The 21,806-nt window shown below is 39.8% G+C and overlaps 1 long non-coding RNA gene across 2 annotated transcripts in view; it reads left to right on the top strand.

The window, feature by feature from the left end:
* Positions 1-21,806, top strand: part of LOC103659774 — a 58,099-nt gene that overhangs the window by 1,791 nt on the left and 34,502 nt on the right. Inside the window, exons 2-3 of one of the 2 annotated variants that reach the window (XR_005837685.1) lie at positions 7,815-7,866; positions 20,024-20,065. This is a non-coding gene — a long non-coding RNA (uncharacterized LOC103659774). Of the gene's footprint in view, positions 1-7,814; positions 7,867-9,261; positions 9,450-20,023; positions 20,066-21,806 lie in introns of those variants that run through there. The other variant, XR_005837686.1, reaches the window with a different exon arrangement.

A 21,806-nucleotide genomic window follows, 5' to 3' on the forward strand; every position in this document is an offset into this window, starting at 1 on the left:
AGGGAAAGATTTCACAAAGGAACTGATTTACTGAGAATACCCCATTCTGCTTTTCTAGGCTTAAGTCTTTTCTTAGAGCTTCTATAAAAGGGGGTACCTCTGAAACGGAGATTTGATCTACAAGTTCCCCAAATTTGAAACATTCTTGTAGTCACGGGACAATTTTGTTGTTGTTATTCTTGGGTGTTTTTCTGTTTCTGGTTTTTTCCCAAAGCCCCTTAGGCTATGATTATCTTAATGTTTGTGTTTTTACTAAAGTTGTCCTTACATTTTTTTACTTAAAACTTAGAGGGGTGTGCTGCTGGCTCAGTTGGTAGAGCATGTGACTCTTGATCTTGGGGTTCTGAGTTTGAGCCTCAGGGTGGGCATAGAGATTACTTAAAAATAAATAAAAAAATAAATAAAATATTGAAAGAAATCCTTTCATTTAAATAAAAAACTTTAAAATTTTTCATATCAGTAATTAAATGGAAAGCCAGTATTATCTGCCAAGAATAAAAGGCAATGACAGGAATAAGCAAAATGGAAACAAATAATGCATTAAATTCTAGCAAGAGAGAGTTTGAGATTAGTATATGTTAGCAATGTGCTAAAGATACAAGGGAACTAAATGAGACTTGTTTTGATGTAATCAAAAAGAACGAAAATTGAAATGGGAAAAAATATTCTGACTTTGTGAGTCAATGTTATTCAGTGTTCAAATAACACCCAAAATCATTTTTTCTCACACCTCTTAAAATTAATGGTATCCATTCCACCCTTTAGAGAGCACTGGGGCTATGAACATTTTATTACTTAGAAAGGACTGTGGTCTTTACACATTATACGTTTTCTCATCAGACCAGAAAACAATGTTAACCAGACTTAGTCAACCCTAGCTCCCTCCTAGGGGCTAATCATCTCTGGGGGCTCTCAGAGTTTCTAAGGGAAGGCCTAAGACTAGAGCCAGCAGAGGTATCACCCCAGACAAAAGCTGGCAAGGAGTCACTGGGCCCCTGAATGACATCCCATCACTGCATCTATTCCTGTGCTGACCAATATGGCAGCCTCCAGATACACGTGGCTACTGAACACTTAAAAATAGCTAGTTAAAACTGAGATGTGCTGTCAGTATAAAATACACAGCAGATTTTCTAAGACCATGCAAAAAACCTGTAAAATCTCATTAATAGTCTTATAACAATTACATGTTGAAATAATATTTTGGATGTATTGAGTTTAATAAAACATTAAAGCTAAGCTCACTTGTTTCTTTTTTTAAAAAGATTTATTTATTTATTTATTTGAGAGAGAGCGCACACGTGCAAGTTGGGGGAGAGGGAAAGAATCTCAATCTCCCCACTGAGAAGGGAGCCCAGCACAAGGTTCAATCCCACAACCCGTGAGATCATGACCTGAGCTGAAACCAAGAGTCGGATGCTTAACCAACTGAACCATCCAGGTGCCCATACTTGTTTCTTTTTAATTTTTAGAATATTTAAACCCATTTTAGACTCATAGAAAAATTGCACAGTTGTATAGAGTTCCCATATAATCTTCACCTTGCTTCTTCTCCAATTAATATCTTACATAACCATAATGTAATTCTCAAAACCAAAAAATTAACATTGATACAATACTATTAACTACAAATTATACTCACGTTTCACTGCTTTTTTCTACTGATTTTGTTTTGCTGTTTCCAGGATCCAATCCAAGATACCACATGGAATTTAGGTCGCTGTGTTCCTTTAGTCTCCTCTCATCTGTGACCGTTCCTCGTCTTTGTTCGTGCGTCATGACCCTGACGCTGTTGAAGAGTACTCACCCTCGTTTCGCAGAATGCCTCTCTGTTTAGGTTTATCTGATGTTTCCTCATGATTGGAATGAGGCTGTCGCTTTGGGGCAAGAAAAATTACAGATTAGGGGCGCCTGGGTGGCACAGCGGTTAAGCGTCTGCCTTCGGCTCAGGGCGTGATCCCAGCGTTATGGGATCGAGCCCCACATCAGGCTCCTCCGCTGGGAGCCTGCTTCTTCCTCTCCCACTCCCCCTGCTTGTGTTCCCTCTCTCGCTGGCTGTCTCTCTCTCTGTCGAATAAATAAATAAAAGAAATCTTTAAAAAAAAAAAGAAAAATTACAGATGAGAATTGTCCTTTCCAGTACATCCTATCAAGGAGTTTGTGATGCTACTATGCCTTATTACTGCTGACTTTTACTTTTATTTAGTGTGGGTACTACAAACATTTTAACTATATAAGCGGCCACAGTATTATTCTGTTGGGCAGTGCCGGTCGATACCATAAAATAATAAGTACTGACTTCAAAGAGCAGCATTTTCATAGCAGAAAATGTAGGGATTTAAATATGATTTTCTAGGCCCTTTTGATGTATTTCACCTTTTAATACTGATAATAACTAAGGTTTATGGAGAACCTATTCTATGCCAGACTCTTTTATAAACACTTACTTGTATTAAATCATTTAATCCCCCGGCGCCTGGGTGGCGCAGTCGTTAAGCGTCTGCCTTCGGCTCAGGGCGTGATCCCGGCTTTCTGGGATCAAGCCCTACATCGGGCTCCTCTGCTGGGAGCCTGCTTCTTCCTCTCTCACTCCCCCTGCCTGTGTTTCCTCTCTCGCTGGCTGTTGCTCTCTCTGTCAAATGAATAAATAAAATCTTTAAAAATAAATAAATAAGTAAATAAATAAATCATTTAATCCCAGGGCGCCTGGGTGGCTGAGTTAGTTAAGCGTCTGCCTTCAGCTCAGGTCATGATCCCAGGGTCCTGGGATCAAGTCCTGCATCCCGCTCCCTGCTCAGTGTGGAGCGTGCTTCTCCCTCTGCCTCTGACCCTCCTTCCCGCTTGTGCTGTCTCTCTTTCTCTGTCTCAAATAAATAAATAAAATCTTTAAATCATTTAATCCCTACAAAATCTGATAAGGTAGGTGATGCTATTATCCTTGGATGCTTAGCAACCGAGCAACCTGAGTGGTTGTACAAAGAGGTTGTAAGTTGTACAGCGTCCTTCTGCTTGTTAAGTGGCACATCTAGAATCTGCAATATGGGACAAGAATCCCAGAATCCAGGCTTATAACCACTACACTTTCTTAAAGCCACAGCGTCAGTTAATGCAAATCCCACAGCTCAAGCTTTACCAACTGTAAACTCTGTTTTAACTTTAATCTCTTTTTCAGTATGACATAGTGGGAGAATTGACATTTATTTAAGCTTCTATACACTGTGCTAAGAACTTAACACACATCTCTTTTGATGCTCACAGCAGTTTCATGTTACAGATATGAAAACTGAGGCTCAAGGAAATAGCAAGTGGCGGAGGCTGGGATTCACATATTTCACTCTTTCCGTTCTACTTATATATTCTCCAGTTGGCTCAACTGCATAAGTGTTTCATCTTATCAGCTTTTTCATGTTTAATAATCTTTTAAAAGTCAGTACTATACTCTAGAGATTCTATCGGCAGGTTTTATGATAATGGCTGGATTTCCCTAGCCATCTATGTAAGGGATATATAAGGCAACTCTTAATTATCTAGAATGTCTGATGGAAAAACTGAAGCATTTGACCTATTTGTGGTTAGCTGGGATAATTCCTTTGACAAGTAGTACAAATACTTGGCATCCATAGCATAGAAAGTGATATCAAGATGGAGCTGCCTATGGTCGAATACAGAATCCACTGTGTTCGTCAATACCCACTCCAGTGGCTGAAAGACAGAATCTTCTTTAATAAAAAAGTGGAACTGGGCACCACTTCCTGGGTCTGTGCTGCTTAAGTGGAGACAGGCGGAGGCGTGGCCCAGATGGAATATTCCAACGGCCAAAGCAGGGAAATGCAGTTGTTTCTATTTGTTCAGTTGGGTTGTCCAAAGAAAATACAAAGTCGTGAGGTGATCAAACGAGTTCTATATAATTAAACATACTTGGGGGTGTTGGGGTGGCTCATATTATTAGGTACTAAAAGAAAAAATAGGTATTTCTGTAGGTTTCCTGCTTTGAAGTCCCAAGATTCAGTTGTATCTCACGACTTCCAACAGTTTCCAAATATCGCCACTAGGGGGTGCTGCTGAATCACACGTAACTCCTAAAATAAAAAAATAAAAGCACCCACCAACTAATTCCATAGGCATGCGTGCAATGACGCGTGAGAGGAAAGTTGGGGGATTTTTGTTTTTGTTTTTAACAGTTTGCATTCGAGGCCCATAAGCTAACTCAGTAAATCCCTGTATTGCCAACAGAAGCAAGCAAATCTCAGCAAGACGAGATGGATAAATCCATGTAGTAATACCTTCCCTGAATTGTTCTGTTGAAAGAATTTTGTGTTTGCATTGAATGAGATGACTGCCTGAAAACCTATGCGGGTTTTGTTTTTGTTTTTGTTTTTGTTTTTTATCCTGCTTTGCTTTGCTTTGGGGGGGGATAGTGGGAGAGCTTCCACTCAGCTATCTGAGAAGGAAACCGAGAAGTCCCTGGAGGATTGCAATATCCCCGTGAAGCCAAGAAAACCAGCTGATGTCGCTATGCATCTGCCAGGCTCATCTTGGTCCCATTCCTCTGTCCTCTAACTACAAACGCGCTTCATGGTTTTCCTCCTGTGCTCACCTGCCCAATAGAAAATCTGTAGTCTCGTTGAAAATTCTTGAAACTTAAAGTGCATGTTTCCACATGCAGGAAGGAAATGAAACAAGGTAGCAAAGGCTACTGAGATCAGAGCATGACCCCAGCCCCTGCGGGGATAGGTGATGAACCTCTTGAAGAGAACAGACAGTCAGGACACAGGCGTCTCCGACTCACTAAGAGCATGCACTTTGGAAGTTCATTGGCAGGTCCATGGCTGGCATTGTGAGAATTGTGAAGGACGGAGCTGTCGGGTGGCCAAAGCACACGCAGTCGTAGGCTGGACCATACGCGGCAAGGGCGGAGGGGGCAGCCTGCACTGAGCACACAGTACACATGCTGCCACCACCGCCATTCCTTACTTACATTACTCTCAAGCAATGCCTGACGGTGGGGATTAGTATCCCCACTTTCCAGATGAAGATGGGGATTAGACAGCTCATGGTAACCCCCAAAGTCACACAGCCAATAAATGGCAAAGACAAGTTGATGGGCTTCGATGCCCTTGTCCTTTCACGTTACTTGTCTGTCCCTATTTCAGGGCGCCAGTCCCTCTTCCAAGTGCACCGCGTGCATCCTGCCATTTATACCCACAACAGGTGTAACAGATAGGTACTGTTGTTTGCATTGAGGATGAGGCCCCTGATGCACAGAGAGGCTAAGAACCTGTCCAAAGTAATGAACATAACTAGAAAGAGATGGAGCGTGGATTCAAAACCAGGCCATGGGGCTCCCAAAGTGTTGCTCTGAACCAAAGCGTCCCACAGGGTACTCTCATGGCCCCTCAGCAGGTGCCCAGGCATTTGCTGACTTACAAATCCCTGGGTCAAAGGCCATGACTGCCAAAAGGGAAAAGAAAGGAGATAGCTCTCCCACTGCTGGGCATGAGATCAAGTAACCCTGGTTTAGGGCCTGCTATTTGCCAGGTTTCGTGTTAGTGCTATATATATATATATATATATATATCATTTGGTTCTCACCATAGTCCTTAGAGAAAGGAATAATTATCCTCATGTTTAGGCAGGAAAACCTGTGCCAGAAAGGTTACTTAACCTACCCAAGGACACGCAATTAATAAATACCAGAGGCAAAACTAAAATGTAACATCTGTTTAACTTGGAGGCATTTCCATGAAATATTGTTGAATAAGAAAAGCCAAACCCGAAAGAGTACATGCAATGAACATATGTAATGAATTATATCATTTTGGAAAAAAAAAATAGAAGGATACATCTTAAACTGTTCATCTAGGTTATAGGAGAAAGTGTGGTAAGAAAGTAAAAAGTACAGACATGACGCATTTATGTATCTATGAAAATTATGCATGTGTGTAAGCATGTGCATATGTATAGTTAAATTTATACAGAAGTTACAATAAATAAAAATAAAATAATTTAATGTAGGACAAAATTCAATAGCCATTTCTAAGAAGTTATTAGTATATTTTACTGTTATGGGTGTGTTTTTCTAATCCTGGATTATTAACAGAAATCAAAAGTCAGCATTATATTTAAGATTAAAATTCTGGGTGTATTCAAATTAAAGTCAGGAACAAGACCAGGAATTCAACTATCATTCTCTGATTACTCAACATTATTCCAGAAGTTCTGGTTAATGCAATAAGACAAGAAAAGGAATTAAGGAGTGAGACCCTTGAAAAGGAAAAGACAAAATTACACATGCAAATAATTGAGTTAGAAAAGAAAAATTAACCTACATATATCAACACTACAATGACATTATACAACATAGAACCAAACCTAGATAGCATGTTTAAACTGAAAAAAAAGTAACACTGGTGCATTTTAATTCCTCTACTACCTACCACCTACTATTTCTACCCATCCAAGGCTTGATACTATTATGTTTCTCTAAGCCCTTACCGTCTTATTCCTTTCCCTACTCATAATCAAAGCTCACTTTCCCCCTTGGTAGAAGAAAAAAGACATCCCCCCCCCAAACTAATTCACACTAAAATGTGAATAATCACTGAAATTCCCATATTATCCCAAATATATTTCTCTCTACATATATTTTATTATTAATACACCTTATTTTTTGGAGCAGTTTTTAAGTTCACAACAGAATTGACTGGAAAGTACAGAAAGTTTTCATAGACCCATGTACCCATGAAGGCACAACCTCTCCTACCATCAAAATCTCATACCAGAGTGGTACACTTGTTACAATTGATGAACCTACATTGACACATCATTATCACCCAAAGTTCATAGTTTATAATAGGATTCAGTCTTGGCGGTGTACTTTCTATGCATTTTGACAAATGTATAATGACACGTATCCAACATCATAGTATCATAGAATAGTTTCAATGCCCTGTAAATCCTCTGTGCTATACCTATTCATTACTCCCTCTCTCTTAACCCTGGCCACTACTGATCTTTTTATTGTCTCCATAGTTTTCCCTTTTCATGCAATATGTAGCCCTTTTAGTGGGACATCTTTTACTTTGTAATATTCATTTAAGTTTCCTTCATGTCTTTTCATGGCTTGGTAATTCATTTCTTTTTAATACTGAATAATACTCCATTTTTTTGATGCACCAGTTTATCCATTCACCTATTGAATGACATCTTGGTTGCTTTCATGTTTTGGCAAGTACAAATAAAGATGCTATAAATATCTATGTGCAGCTTTTTGTGTGGACCTAAGTTTTCAATTCATTTGGGTAAATACCAAGGAGCCCAGTTGCTGGTTTATATGGTATGTTTAGTTTTGTAAGAAAATGTCAAACTGTCTTCTAAAGTGGCCGTACCATTCTGCATTCCCATCAGCAAGGAGTGAGAGTTGCTTCACATCTTTCCCAGCATTTAGTGTTGTCAGTGTTCCAGATTTTGGCCATTCTAATAGGTGTGTAATGGGATCTCATTGTTGTTAATTTGCAATTCCCTGATGACCTGTGATGTGGCACATCTTTTCATATGTTTATTTGCCATGTGTATATTTTCTTTGGTGAGGTCTCTGTCCAGGTCTTTGTCCGTTTCTTAAATCAGGTTGTTTTTTTATTGTTGAGTTTTAAGCATTCTTTGCATATTTTGGATAACAATTCTTTATCAGATGTGTCTTTTGCAAATATTCTCTCCCGGTCTGTGACGTGTCTTCTCATTCCCTTGACATTGTCTTTCACAGAGCAGACATTTTAAATTTTAATGAAGCCTACCTTCTCAATTATTTCTTTCAGGGATCATGCCTTTGATGTATATCTAAAGAGTTGTTGCCACACCAAAAATCGTGTAAGTTTTTCTCCTACATTATCTTTCGGGAGTTCTATGGTTTAGGTTTAACATTCAGGTCCATTTTCCATTTTGAGTTAATTTTTGTGAAGAATTTAAAGTCTGTGTCAAGATTTACTTTTTTTTCATATGGATGCCCAGTTGTTTCAACATAATTTGTAGAAGAAATTATCTTTGCTCCATTGTATTGCCTTTGCTCCTCTGTCAAAAACCAGTTGACTATATGTATGTGGGTCTGTTTCTGGGCTTTCCATTTTGTTCCCTTGATCTGTTTGTTTATTCTTTCAGCAATACTGCACTGTCCTGATTATTGTAGCTTTATATTAAGTCTTAAAATCAGGTATTGTCAGTCCTCCAACTTTATTCTTCTCCTCAGTATTGAGTTGGCTATTTTATAACTTTTGCTTCTCCATAAAGACTCTAGAACCAGTTTGTCCATATTCACAGAATAATTTTTAAGCTATTCATTGGGATATCATTGAATCAAGTTAGGAAGAACTGATACCTTGACAATATTGTGTCTACCTATCGATGAATATGGAATATCTCTTCATTTATTTAGTACTTCTTTGATTTTGTTCATCAGAGCTTTGTGGTTTTTTCCACATAGATCTTAAACATATTTTATTAGATTTATACCTACGTATTTCATTTTAGGAGGTGTTAATGTAAATGGTAATGAGTTCCTTTGCACTATGAACTTCTCCAATGTTTTTCACTTCTTTTCTCCTTCTTTTCTTCCTCCCTGTGCCAGCAGCATGAGAAAATTTTTCTCCAGGACTCACTGTGAGACCTGGTAGACCTCCTGGAGGTAAAACTCATAAAAGTGTAGGGGACCTCCCCATCCATGACTGGTTCTCCCTGGAGTTTTTAACTCTCACAGTTGTCCACACTGAGCCTCCAGCAATTCATCAACTACAGTTCAGGTTTTCCTACCCTAGCTCTGGTTCCCACAGAGGGTTCTGGTTGGGTGTTTCCGTTCTGGTTAGTCATGATTATCTGTCTCTGCCTGTCTCTCCAATTTTAGGCACAACAGTTGACCCTCTGACCTCAGCTCTTTGACAGATATAAGAAGAGCTTTTGATTTTTTAGTTTGTTCAGCTTTTTGCTTGTTGTAATGATGGAATGGCAACTTCTATGTTCCTTATATGCTGGACCAGAAACTGGATGTTTCTTTATATTTTTAAAGAAAAATGCTTGATAAACAACATGAGGCACTAATTAATAGAATTCTAGTCAATGAGACAAAATAAATGTTAAGGCATACAGATAAATGTCAATTTGGACATCATTGTATTGGTCAGTATTCTCCAGAGAAACAGAACCAACAGGGTGTGAGTGTGTAATATATGTATGTATATATATAATATGGAATTGGTTCATGCAACTATAAAGGTTGACAGGCCCCGAGATCTGCAGTCAACAAGCTGGGGACCCAGGAGAGCTGAGGTGTAGCTCCAGCCCAAGTCCACAGACCTGAGAACCAGGAGAGCTGACAACGTAGTTCTCGTCTGAAAGCCAGCAGGCTCTACACTTGGAAGACATGATGTTTCATTTCAAGTCTGAAGGCAGGAAGAAGCAGATGTCCTAGTTCAAAAGTAGTCAAGCAGGAGGAAAGTTCAGAACTTCAAAGTTCTGAAGCAAAATTATTTTCAACTCACATATCCTTGATCAAATGTGAGGGCAAAATAAAAGCATTTTCAAACTTGAAAAGGATCAAATTTTTGCCTTTCACACACACTTTCTTAAGAATTTACTTGAGGATAAGGGCACCTGGGTGGCTCAGTCAATTGAGCATCTGACTCAATTTCAGCTCAGGTCATGATCTCAGGGTTGTGAGATCGAACCCTACATCAGGCTCCATGCTCAGCAGAGAGTCTGCTTGGGATTCTCCCTCTCCCTCTGCCCGTCTCTCTCTCTCTCTCTCTCTCTCTCTCTCCCTCTCTCATGCATACATGCACTCTCTCCCTCAAATAAATCTTTAAAAAATATTTATTTGAGAATATAACTTAAGAGAGCAAAGGCATGTCTTCAATTTCCTCAGATGCAAAATGAGGGCCAAAGATAGGACTTTGGTCTTGAAACTACTCACCACAGAGCACAGTGCTCTAAGGGCTACCAGGGGACAGATCCCAGCTCCTGCTCCTACCTCAGTGAGAGAAGCTTTGCTTGGAACTGCTTCTTATAGTGTGTTTTTATGGAAGCCTTTATTTGAAGAAAGTGTTCTGCAGCTTTGAATCATTTGGAAGCTCCTAGATTGGATAACCTCAGAAGTCCCCCAGGCTCCAACGCTCCACAGATCTGTGAACACAGGCAGGTTTGATTAAACAACACCATTTGTTGAAATGTACTGTGCCAGAGCTCCCTTTCTGCAAACTAAATTGTAACATCCATCAAAAACAAAAAGCCTGTCAGAGGTGGGCCATAATTTCTCTCAGCCTGCTTAAATCTTTCTCTTTACGGTCTATTTTTCAGAGCAGAAGTCCTGAGGAAGACAATTTGATGCTGCGGAAAAAACGATAAGCTATGAATCAGGAAATCTGGCTTCTAAACCTAATTGGCCCTACTTTAGCAAGATGGTTAACCTCTGTGGGCCTTCATTCCTTTACTTGCACGAACAGAGTTGAAGAACAGGTTTTTGGCTCCAAACAATGCAAAACAGCTGTTCGGAGCAAGAGAAACACTGCTGTGATTCTAAGTCCAATGTTGAAGATATACATAACTCCTTAGGGACATCTGGGTGACTCAGTTGGTTAAGGGTCTGCCTCCAACTCAGGTCATGATCTACGGGTCCTGGGATCTAGTCCCGCATCAAGCTTCCTGCTCATCAGAGACTCTACTTCTCTCTCTCTCTCTCTCTCTCCCCCCGCCTCTGCCTCTCCTCACCGCTCATTCTCTCCCTCTCTCAAATAAATAAAATCTTTAAAAAAACACTTTTTAGATAGCAATATTTATTTCACTACACTGAAGACAAGGAAAAAGAATACTCCAGGCTCTCTAAATATTTGTTGGTTTGCCTGCAGGTTTACCAGCTTGTATCTTCATGAACAAGATAATCATGAAATAATTGAAATCAGTAGAATATTAAAAATGAAGTAGTTCGAACTATGAATCCTTTTTCATTTTGTTTTGGTTTTTTGTCACTTCATTGGTCAAAGCATATTTCTTTTTTTTTTATTATGATTACGTTCATTTAGCCAACATACGGTACATCATTAGTTTTTGATGTAGTGTTCAATGATTGCCCATGGGTCAGTCCTGATTTGTAGACCTTTCTTTAAGAATTTGGAAAATTCCTTATGATGGAAAGTCATCCATTTTATAATGTAAAAATCATACAGGAATTTTGCATAGGTCATCAGAATGTTTTGTAATCAAACAGCTGAAATGATTCTCTAGGGGTTACTAGGCCCGGCTTCAGTGTCCGAGATTTGGACAGATCTGAACTCACATGGCCAGTGTTCCAAAGAGACAAAAACGCCAAGCTGGATGTTTGTAGGCTGTTCGAAGGTTAATAATGGCCCCATTTCATGAATTCCTTTGTGTTGCTCAACCATGTGATCAACAATTTTAACCCAATTCTTCCTATTTTAATGTCCAAAAATATTTAAGGTCCATGCCCTCTGCATCACAACTTCTCTATCTCTGAGGAATGATATTAAGACTCCAAGTTAAGCAATCTCAGATCCTTCAAACTATTTTGTCCTTCCTCCCACATCACCAACAATTTTCTAATTCATAATGGACAAGAGTTGGAGAGACAAATTTGTTAGATTAACTAAAATGAGGAAGAGAAAAAGGAAGAGGAGTCCACAAAGGACAAAGATACAATTAACGTGCAGCCCTGAAAACAGTAAACACAGCTAAGCTAACATAGCTTCCACCTATGGTTCCCAGACTCTTGAGTTTCTCAAAGAAAATTTTCAAAAACAAACTGATTAATTAGTGGGGGACTTTGTTAGCTTTCTACTTTGCCAAGTAATGACAAGTATTTAAGTAAAAAAAAAAAATTCTAAACAAAAAAGATCCCAGTATAAACTACCATGACAAAGTCATACAAAGAGAGTATCTCGGACACCAAAATGTTAGGAAGAATACATTCTCAAAATAATGACAGTTCTTTAAGTAGAATTAAAGGTGTCCTACATCAATCATGTTTTTCTCATCTCACTACAGACAAGTGAAACTTTGTCAAAGAAAAACACTCTTCCTTGTAGCCCTGGCATTTGAAAACCACTAGATGACTCCATTGTGAGCATGAAATTGAACAGAAGAGCCCAAGATGCTGTGAGCACAGGCTGGTTTCCTGGCGCTACATAGGAAGCACCCTGACATGTGCAACTGGAGAGCCTTCTTAGTTTGAACCCCCATCAGAAAGTGATGATATTTTCCAAAAGAAGCAAACGACTACCTTCATCATGCTTTGAGTAGATACCACCCATTTTCATATATTGATCTTGTACCCTGCAGTCCTGCTGAACGTGTGTATTAATGCTAATAGTTTTTTGTGGATTCTTTAGGTTTTTCTGTATATAATCATGCCGTATACAAACGAGACAGTTTTATTTCTTCCTTTCCAATCTGGGTGCTTTTATTTGTTTTTCTTGCTTAATTTCCCTGACTAAAACCTCTAGTACAATGTTGATTAAAAGTGGTAAGAAAAGGCATCCTTGTCTTGTTCCTGTTCTGAAGAGAAAAGTTTTTCACTATTAAGTATCTTTCACTACTAAGTATCATGTTAACTAGGATTTTTCATAGATGACCTTGAAGAAGTTTCCTTTTAATACTACTTTGTTGGGTGTTTTTATCATGAAAGAATTTTAGATTTGGTCAAATGCCTTTCTTGCATCTACTGAGACCATCTTTTATTCCATTAGTATGACGCATTATATGATGCATTACATTGATATATTTTTGTGTGTTGAACCAACTTTGCATTCTTGGGACAAATCCCATTTAGTTCTGGTGTGTAATCTTTCTTATATGCTGGTGGATTCGGTTTGCCAGTATTTCGTTGAGGATTTTTGCATCTATATTTTAGGAGATATTGGTCTGTAGTCTTCTTTTGTTGTGTTATCTTTGTCTGGTTTTGGTATTAGGATAATACTGGCCTCATAAAATGAGTTAGGAAGTGTTCTTTGGGAAGATACTAAAGTAAGAAACAATGGACCGGAGTAACAGATCTCAAGATAAGATAGAAAAATAGAGAAGCTGTGCCTTATTAAATAAGCAGCAGGAATTTTGTAGACTATATAATAAATGGATGTATTTTCAGAACACAAGAATTTTATACAATAGATAGATATAAGATGCAAGCTGAACACAAGGAAATAACTGTTGTGGCACAGCAAACAAGCAGCATGACCTTTATTTTTTTTTTTTAAGGTTTTATTTATTTGTCAGAGAGAGAGCGCACAAGTGGGGGGCGGGGGGCAGGCAGAGGGAGAAGCAGGCTCCCAACGGAGCAAGGAGCCCGATGCAGGACTCAGTCCCAGGACCCTGGGATCATGACCTGAGCTGAAGGCAGAGGCTTCACCGACTAAGCCATCCAGACATCCCACGAGCAGCACGACCTGATGGCTAATTCCTAATGAAGAAAAGTTGAAGTTTAATATTAAGACCCTACTGTAGATTATTCATTATTTGTCAAATATAGTTATGCTCAAGTTAGCTGTATCAGGAAAAAAATGTATAAAGTTTTCATTCCATAGCCGCAGTTTTAATTAGTCTTTGCCCCCCTACCATCACCACTACACACACATATCTTCTCTTTTTCTTTTTTAGTAATAGATTAATCTGGGCCTATAACTACACAGATAAAGCCTACATTTCTCAGCCATAGGCATGGAAGATGACTCGATTCTGGCCAATAGGAAGTGAGAAAATGTTACGTGCAACTTACAGGTCATACCCTTAAAAAGATAACAATATACTCTCTCTCTCATTCCTACTTGTTGGAATGTGGAAGTCATGGTGGAAGTTACAGTAGCCATCACAGACCCCAAGATGGAAGCCATGGTCCAGCCTGGCAGAAAAAGAGGGACCCCAGGCCCCCAACATCATTGAATGTTTTCACTCAGACCTTTATGTAGGAGAGAAATGTTTCTGTCTTGTTCCATTGCTATTTTGACCTTCATTATAGCAACCAAATTAGTATCCTAACTTAATACAATCCTTGCCTAAAATTCCAAGTTTAAAAAAAACAAACTTTGAGAATTGTTGGAGGCTAATATTTTTATCTAACAGCCTACAGCTTTCAATTATAGTCATGATTTTGGTATTGGGGGGGGGAAGAACAAAAAGACTAGATAGGTAATATCCTTTACAGAACATTGCTTTTATACGGCTTTCCCCCCACACCCCCACCCTGGCTATTTATTTCTCTTTTCACTCTTTCTTGAACACATTTGAGTCAAGTCCTTTCTCCCCACCCTTCCACCAAAATTGTTTTTACCAGGATCAACAATAACCTCCATGTAATGAAATTCTGTGTTTAATTTTCAGCCCTATTTGTACTCAACCTGTCAGCATCAGATGCATCTGTGTGTTTTCTCCTCTTTGAAACATTCCACTTAGTTTACATAATAGCTCACTCTCCCGGCTTTTCTCCATCCCACAAGCTGCTCTTTCTCAGTGTCTTCTTCATCCATCCTATCGTGTGTTGCTAGTGGGCCTCAGTCACTGCAAATTTCTTTTCTATCTACATTCACTCTTTGGTGATCTTATCCAGTCTCATGTTTTATTTTTTTTTTTTAAGATTTTATTTATTTATTTGACAGAGAGAGAGAGACAGCCAGCGAGAGAGGGAACACAAGCAGAGGGAGCGGGAGAGGAAGAAGCAGACTCATAGCAGAGGAGCCTGATGTGGGGCTCGATCCCATAACGCCGGGATTACGCCCTGAGCCGAAGGCAGACGCCCAAACGCTGTGCCACCCAGGCACCCCTAGTCTCATGCTTTAAATACCACATAGATATTGCAACTCCCAAATTTTACTTCCAAGCTACTAGAGTGTAAACCCTATGAGGGTAGGAATCCTTCTCTGCTTCTTTCCTGCTGCATTGACAGAGCCTACAACTGGATCTGCCATATATCAGTGCAATAAATAAATATGTGTTTAACGAGTGATTTAATAATGGGAAGGTGCTTTGCTTTATAATCTCTTTAAAGTGCTTTACTATTTACTTTCCCCTTGAAAGTCTTAGTAGAGGGTGAGGAAAACCATGTCCTTGCTCAGCATACAGAGCATATGCAGAATAAATTTCAGCTATGAATTTCTGGTGGCACAGCCAGGCTGTGTTTCACTCTCACTATTCTTTGCCAGCTCTGCAGAGGCTGTGATGACAGTGTCCTCAGTTGGTTTTAAGAATTTATAGAACTGCAAAATATGGAATGATATGCCAAAGTCAATAACAGGCTTAAAGAAAATGAATGCTTATTAGTATTCAGGTCTTCGTGTCTGTGAATTCTAATCCCCAACACAAGCTCTGTTAGGGTCATAAACAACAATGCTCAAAGACCAGCACTCTCAAAGGGTGTTTACAGGGTCTTCTTTGCTTCTGGGTCTATTTAACAACCATGACACTCAGTGGGATACTAGGGCACTCAGAAAAGAGCACATGTGTCTAATTAGAAATACTATCAGTTAGGAGCACCTGTGTGGCTCAGTCAGCTAGCATCTGACCCTTGTTTCGGCTGGGGTCATGATCTCAGAGTCATGAGGTTGTGCCCAGTGTCAGGCTCGAAGCTCAGCGGGAGTCTGCTTGAGATTCTCCTCTCTCTCCCTCCGCTAGGCGATCCCCCACCTCTCGTTCTCACTCTGTCAAATAAATAAATAAATCTTTTAGAAAAAAAAAGAAAAGAAATATTATCAGTTAGACATAGGCTCAGTTAGTCCTAATACAACCAGGAACTGCAATTAGCCTTTCCCTTTAAAAGCCCTGATAATAGTGTGCACAGGTTTACTTTCTTAAAGGTTCATTGAATGTCCTCTGAGTGAGTGGCTCAGGGTGGGTTTCTCTTTGTATGTCCATGTGTCACTGTGTTTACATGTGTGAGTGAGTGAGTGTGTGCCTGGGAGAATGGGTCTGTGTCTACATTCTGAATATAGTCTGTTCAAGATCTCCACCAGGAAAAACAAGAGCTGACCATTACATGAAAATCAGTTTAAAAACAGAGAAAGCAGAACATTCAGGACAGAAAATACTTCCCATCTGGGAAGAAATGGTATCTTCAGAGTTTCTACGCAATAGATCACTGCCAGTGTTTTGGTTTGGCAGTGCAGACCTACCTCCCACATCTAAGAGAAGTGGAGAGGCTGAGAAGAGGTAGTGTTTGTGGACCCAGTTGGCTGCCCACAAAACCAGCATCCATTTCTCCCTTCCTCTAACAGGAGTCAATTGTGTTCAGATATCTCCCCTCCCTCTCATGCACCTCAGAGGACAGTTGATCCCATTCTCAGCTCCAGAGATAGATCCTGATTCATCTAAGCTAAGGGTTAGCAAACTTTCACTTGAAAGGACCAGATAGTAAATATTTTATGGTTTTCAGCTATAGGAGTCCCTGTCACATATTCTTTGTTTTTGGTTTTGTTTTTGTAACCCTTTTAAAATGTACAAAAACTTTTTTTAGATCATGGACCATATAAAAATAGGTCCAAGGCTGGAGGTAACCCACAAGCTATAGCTTGCAAACTTCTTGGCTAGCCTGTCATAATTCTTCATTCCCTTTGTCAGTAGCTGCTTTAGAAGAGGGCATGGCCAATTCTAGCCAATGAGATACAGGGGAAAATCCATTGAAGGCTCTTGAGAAAAGTTTCCTCATCTCTACTGCCCCCAAAAAACTAGTGCAGCCATCTTGCCATATATATCAACACAGAGAAGGGAGAACCAGGAGGCCACAGGGAAGTGAAACCAGAGCCCTAACTGCACTGCGTCTGGAGCCCATCCTGCCTCTGAACCTACTGCTATGTAGGATAACAACTTTTGTGGGTGTTTAGGCCAATCTGCATCAGCATTTCCAGTTACCTGTAGCTTAAAGCCCCAATTCTAATTGATCCAGATGGTAATGAGTTCAGAGTAGATGAGAGGAGCAATAAAGAGAATACTTCAAGAGATAAGATGGCACATGTTTCCCCAGATCCCTACATACCCTGCCCTTCCCTTTATCCTCTTCAAACCCCTCCCAGTTTTCAATTTATAAAGATGATCTGAATGAGTATTAATTACTTTAGCTTTGAAAATCATAAGATTTTAGAGGCAAAAGAGACAGCAGGGATAATATGCTGTAATTCCTTCATACTGTGGATGAGAAAATGGAACCCAGAGAGAAGTAACTTGTCCCTAATCACACAACTACTTGGTGGCAGAGATGAGATTAGAAACCAGTCTTGAATCCAAGTCTATACATGAAAACACATGATTCAAGATCCACACACTAGGAGACAAAGTCTCCTAACAATATTTAACCGTGAAAATCTAGAAGTCAAGATTTTCCCTTTGAACACCAAGATTTTGTTATATCCAGGCATAAAATCACTACGTCTGTGTATGGATCAATGTTCTTCAAAGAAATATAACCAATAGGATGAGAGAGAAATGGGGGGGAAGGGAGATTGAGAGATTGGGAGAGAGAGATTATAAAGAATTGACTTATTCCATTATGGAGGTTGACAAATAGTCAGGTAACTGGAGACCCAGAAAAGTCAATGTATAGTTCCTGTCTGAATACTGGCAGGCTTGAAACAAAAGACAGCCAGTGTTACAGTTCAAATGCATGCAGAAAAAAACCAATGTCCCAGGTTGAAGGCAATCAGGCAGGAAAAGTTCCTTCTTACTGGCAAGAGGGTCAGCCTTTTTGTTGTATTTAGGTCTTCAACTGATTGAAAAGATCTTACATTAGGGAGTGCAATCTTCTTTTCTCAGTTTACCAATTTAAATGTTAATCTCATCTATAAACACCCTCACAGACACACCTGAATAATATTTGACCAAATACCTGGGCATCCCATGGCCCAGTTGAGGTGACACAAAATAAACCATCACGATCTGTCATCACTGGCTTTCTGAGATGTCTAGGTCTGGGTGAAAGGGAGGCATTAGTGCCCGTACAGCCCCCAACATATCTATATTTGACAACTGTCTCTGGCCCAGAAGCTATGGAGGACTGTGGTGCCAGGGAAAGAAGAGGTACCAAGACCTTTCTGAGCCTATTCTTTTGGAGTTGGATAAGAAGGTGGCTAAACTAGAGCTAAAATAATAACCTCATTTACAGTAGAATTTGAAATGTAAATCCTGACATTTAAGAATGAAATGGGGAAAAGAAGAAAAAGGTAAGATATGGCTTGGAGAAATTTACTCTTAAATCATAAGGAAGATTTTGGAAAGGCAGAGAATTTTATGAGAATAACTCTACATTTTTCTGGTCTTTCTTGAAAACAAGTGCCCTCAAGTTTTGATGCAAAGGAGCCATTTTTCATTCCCCCAAAACCTTGTGCTCCCAAGTGTGGTAGAACAAGAAGGGGGAAAAGGCATAATAGAAAATAGAGTGGAAGAGAAGCTTTCGCTTACTGATTGGAATCTGGGAAAACCACAGAGCTCTTTGTTCATGGCTGTAAAGGTCTTAGAGCCCCACTATGAAAAGACTAAAGGTCTATAGTTGGGGTTAATTGGTGTTGACACCTAGCACCTTGTAAATGTTCAAAAATCGAAATAACAGGAAGAAAAAATAAGGAGCTCTACAGAAGTCACGTAGAGTAGTAAGTTTGCAAAAGATTTGAAGTAATGTCAGCACTTTCTAATGGGAAGTGAAAGACTGATGAGGAACTGACTATTTAAAGAAATCAAGAGAGGCCCCATGAAAATGAAGGTTCTATGCACAGCCTTAAATACAATTTCTTCTGAAATCTTTGTGTGATGAACAGGGATTATTTTTAGGAAAAGTACATTTTGCAATTCCATTGCCTGGACTGCATCTTTAGTGAATTTTTAGGCCGTCTAACAGCTTACGTAGTCTAGAGTCCAACCAGAGACAGGAAGGAGGCTTGGCCAGTATTTCTATGGCTTGTGCCAGAACCGACGTTAGGAAGAACACCCAATAAGACCACAAATGTAACACACCTGAGCAACGATATCCTGTTTTTAAAAAATTAAAAAGAGGCTGGGTAATTACCACACTTTGGAGATGAAATCTGGTTACACCCTTCTAGGCTGACAACCTTCTTCCTACCAAATAATTTACCTGGAAACCTCCCCAAGGGGTGCATGTGACCACCTTCTCCTACCTAAGAATTCATCTCTACCTTCTGACAGATTAAAAAAAAAAAAAAAGGAGACAGAGCATTTGATTCTCAAGGCCCCAGAAATGGCATTTTGTCTGCCTGACCTCCTTCAGAATTATGACAAGGAATGAAAGACTGAAAGCAACATTATTTGGGACCGGGCTATAAATTCAATGAAAGAGACAGAGGTAGAAATGCCCAGTATCTGCTTACTGTCTAGGCTATTGTGCGGGAACTGAATTCGTCTCAGCTTAGTAGAGTTGGCCTCTCTGGATGCACCCCTCTGGAACAGGCTCACTACCACCATAACAGGTACACAGCGTCAGGAACCAGCAGGAGCAAACTGCAAGACCCCAAGCAAGGGGAAGAGAATAGTGAGGGGGTGGGCATGGGGTTAGGAATCTTGGCTAATAGTGTTCCAGGCAATATTATTACATTAAAATAGAGATTCTATATATTTTAATCTCAGGGAATAAGTGTTTTGTGGGGTTTTTAAGTAAGAATTAAATGCTCTGATATTTGGAGACATGATTGCATTAATTTTATATGAGGGAAAAAAAAGACTTGTGTTGTGATTGCTTAAAATCCTACTACTGACAAGGCCAAGGACATTACTACCTTGAAACCTCACAATAACATTGGGTAGTAGGTACAGTTATACACTCTGTCCCTTATATAAGAAAGGAAAGTGGGACTTAGAATTAAGTCAAAATGTCATTAATTTATAAGCCTGGCTGCAAGGTAAGGCTGTCCTTCTGATTTTAGAGGGTTTGTCCCTTCTAGTTACCATCGTACATTTCTTCAAAATTGAGAAAGGGGAGAAGAGAGGGAGAAAAAATATAAGAAACTTAAAAAGACATTTGTTTCATTTTTTTCTACAGTTTTTGAAATCTGCTGGACACTAGGAAAGTGCCAGACACTAGGTAAGTATCATAAGTATTAACAGTTAATATGCACCTATGTAAGCAATCTAGTGCTAATGATATTTTACATTTTAAAGCAACACTCAAGACAGCTGCTTGTATCATTTTTTCTTTTTTCTATGTAAAAGGAATAGAGAAAAATTAAGCTATCACTTTTTTTGCTTTATTAGTAAATGTGCTCCATTGAAGATGACTTTAAAAGAAATCCCATTGGTTTCATGATAGCCAGTGACAGATACTCCCATAAGAAAAGATCTGTGGGAAAGGCTGAATTAATAACCCCTAGCAGGGAAGGATGTGTGTGCTACCTGTGCTTTGGGGGGTCTAAGTCAGTGTGTTTGGTGTTATGTGCCAGCACTAGTTATGAAAGGGACAAGATGAAGTATCCGATTCTTGACCAGGAAGGTTCAGATGATACATGAAGGGATGAGGTCCTCTGCCACAAAGACAAGTGAATGCTAATTGACAATGGATGGCCAAGTAGATCTTGGGCTCAATGGGTATTTGAAAGGATAGGCAAAGACTGTTTGGGAAAAAGAAACTGAATGAAGTATATCTCCATTTGTGTACACATGAGACAGAGCATGGCGCTTCACATAGCCAATGTCATGATGTCTCATGCTTCAGAAGACAAAGAAGTTTAGGTGGTACAGAACATCTAACCATTATACCCTGGTTCCTCCTCGTGGCATACAGCTTCCGTGTTAAGGAACGGGCTTATACTCAAAAGATGGAGGCTTTCTCACCACATTCCTTGGGAATGGTGTGAGAGAGGCCAACCACATCCTCAGCTAAGCTAAGCTCTAGTCAGAAAAGAGGTGGTCCCTAGGGTGAAAGAAAAAAAAAAAAAAGCCCTGTATGAGTGTCTATGTCCTCAGTGACCCAGAGCAGAGACGCAAGGCTTCAGAAGGTCTATCTGGCTCTGAAGTAACCTACTGTGGCCATCCCAAATAATGCTGGCTAATCTTCAAGTGAGGCTTCTTTCCTGGCTCATATTCTTCAGTCTTTTCCTAAACCACATTTTCTTTTTTGTTGGGCTTCCTCTGGTCCAAGTGCCCATTCCTTAGTTCTCAGCGCCCCTCTGTTACTCATCTCATTGATAAAGCCTAATAAACAGGAACTGTGACGCCCCACTTGACCACATCACATCATAGCAGAAAACCCAAAGAATGTCTTATGTTCAGAGTTGCTGTTGCTGTAAAATGGAATCATTAGCTTCTTTCGCAGTTCTCCAAGTTCACATTTTATTTTTTTTTTTAAAGATTTTATTTATTTATTCGACAGAGAGAGACAGCCAGCGAGAGAGGGAACACAAGCAGGGGGAGTGGGAGAGGAAGAAGCAGGCTCACAGCGGAAGAGCCTGATGTGGGACTCGTTCCCGTAACGCCGGGATCACGCCCTGAGCCAAAGGCAGACGATCAACCGCTGTGCCACCCAGGTGCCCCCTCCAAGTTCACATTTTAAAATAAACTTCTTTAAGAGGAGTTCTGGAAACACGAGGAGGAAATACAGAACTTTTTCCCTGTCCTAGTTTAATTCCACAGTTGGCCACGACAAGAAATGTTCAACTGCACAGAGCAACTTGTTCTAATGAGCACTTCATCTGTGGCTCTAAACCCTGGCTATGCATTAGAATCATTGGAGAGCTTCTAAAATATAATGTCTGCATCCCAGCCCTGGTGGTTCTGATTCAATTCGTCTGAGTTGGAAGCCAAACAACAATAGTTTTTAAAGATTCCCC

This window comes from Ursus maritimus, unplaced genomic scaffold, assembly GCF_017311325.1.
Source record: "Ursus maritimus isolate PB19 unplaced genomic scaffold, ASM1731132v1 scaffold_1, whole genome shotgun sequence".
Classification (NCBI taxonomy): domain Eukaryota; kingdom Metazoa; phylum Chordata; class Mammalia; order Carnivora; family Ursidae; genus Ursus; species Ursus maritimus.